Source organism: Perognathus longimembris, chromosome 16 (assembly GCF_023159225.1).
Source record: "Perognathus longimembris pacificus isolate PPM17 chromosome 16, ASM2315922v1, whole genome shotgun sequence".
Taxonomy (NCBI): Eukaryota; Metazoa; Chordata; class Mammalia; order Rodentia; family Heteromyidae; genus Perognathus; species Perognathus longimembris.
In genome coordinates, this window is record NC_063176.1 from 3,634,464 (window position 1) to 3,636,672 (window position 2,209).

Consider the following 2,209-nt stretch of genomic DNA (forward strand, 5'->3'; position numbering starts at 1 on the left):
AGGGAATATCAAATTTGAGAGACACAGGGTAAAAAAAGACAAATAACTACAAAAGCAATACTTGCAAAACTGTTTGGTGTAAGTGAACTGAACACCTCCAGGGTGGGGGGGGGGAAGGAAAAGGGGGAGGAGGGAGGGGGTTTGAGGGACAAGGTAACAAACAGTATAAGAAATGTATCCAATGCCTAACATATGAAACTGTAACCTCTCTGTACATCAGTTTGATAATAAAAATTTGAAAAAAAAACTGCTGCAGAAGACATTCTCTCTCTCCCACTTCCTCTCTTCCTCCCTCCATGTATGTAAGTGTACATAGTTTCATAGTAATTTTTATATAATATGCATTACATATGTACTTTATAGATCCAGGTTCGTCCCATCCTTCTTTCCCTCCTGCATTTCTTGGCATGGTAGATTTTGAAGTCACGTACTTAGAAACAGTGAACAAAGTTGGCATTACAACCTTACAACTGAGGGAGTTTGTAGCGGAATTATGTGTAATAGACACAGTAGCTGTTGGCTGCTTGCCTACCTGCTGTGTATGTCAAGGCAGTGATTCATCTAGTTTCTGTTGGATTACGATTCGCTATTGCTAACCTCGGTAAAGCTGTGTTGAGCTCTCCAGACGGTGTTGCTGCTGCACAATGGCAGCATTTCTGGTGTAAGTAACTTGAAAGTGAGCAAGCAACATGTCGCATGCCAATTTCTTAAAGGCTGAGTTTGTGAAAGAATGCTTTCCAACAATCTTGTGCAGACCTCCTATTAGGTTTAGTGAGGGGAAAGAGAAAAACGTTTCCCTCAAAAGGTTACAATCTAGTGGGAGAAACTATGACATTGACAGGTGAGCTGGTGGTAGTGATATTTTGCAAAAACTTTATGTAGAATCAGTAGAGCATGAACAGCTTAATTGTGAAAAATGTGGGTACTGGGATCAGATTGCTTAGTTGGATTAGAGGTTTTTTTATTCTCCAGCTTTGTGTTTTGGGTAAATCATTTAGGTATTCTGTACTTTGGTTTCCTCATCTATAAAAGAGAATAAAAAAATAAGGGACTATCTTATTAGTAAGGGAAATAGCTCCCTAAGGAAAGTGCCTAGTACATTGTAAGCACACAGTTAATACAAATAGTCGTTGACTTAGCATGAATGTTGTAGGAATGTCTAAGTTATTAGAATAATATAGACTTAATCATAGAAGTACTTTTACAAATATAAAGAATGCAGACTGGTAGGCAGACTTATGCATGTAGTGAAGGAAGAATTTGTAAAAAGAAATGAGCTAACTATATAATGGTGAGATATAAGCAAATTTTTGGAGGTTGGTTATTGTTAGGGCATCTAGTAAAATGTATCTGGTTGGTAGGATTGGATCTGAGTGTGAGGCCAAATATACTGACACCATGGTTTGTCCTTTTGGAAGATAGATGTAATAACTGCCCAGGGTAACATGAGACAAATTAGAATCACTTTCTCCTTTTTGGCTTCTTTCTCAATCTTCCCCCACCCCCCACTTGCTTTCACTTTCTCTGCATTTAAACTATAAGTAGCCAAAAAAGATAATGGCACAAAAATTAAAACTTTTATTTTAGTGGTTGGATTTTTTGTCCTCCATAGTATAAAAATCTGTTATTTAGAAACGTGTATTTAAAATTTTATATGAAAATAATAAAGTTATATTTACGGTCCTGTCTATGTTCCAGATATGAGCATTTATTTTATGTAAATCTTGAAACAGTTCCATGAACAAGTGATATTGTCTTTCCTTCCTTCCTTCCTTCCTTCCTTCCTTCCTTCCTTCTTCCTTCCTTTCTTTCTTTCTTTCTTTTTTTCTTTCTTTCTTTTTTGCCAGTCCTGGGCCTTGAACTCAGGGCCTGAGCACTGTCCCTGGCTTCTTTTTTGCTCAAAGTTAGCACTCTGCCCCTTGAGCCAAAGCACCACTTCCAGCTTCTTCTGTTTATGTGCTGCTGAGGAATCAAACCCAGGGCTTCATGCATGCTAGGCAAGCATTTTACTGCTAAGCCACATTCCCAGCCCCACAAATGATATTGTTATTGTCCATGTTTTATAGATGAGAAAAGTGAGTTGCGAAGGATTTAATAGTTTGTCCAATATGTTGGAAATGAAGTTTACAATTTGAAGGGGGAAGTTAGAGGGGAGGGAAAGTGGGAGGAAAACGAGGGAGGGGGTCACAATGTTTGATAAGAAATGTAC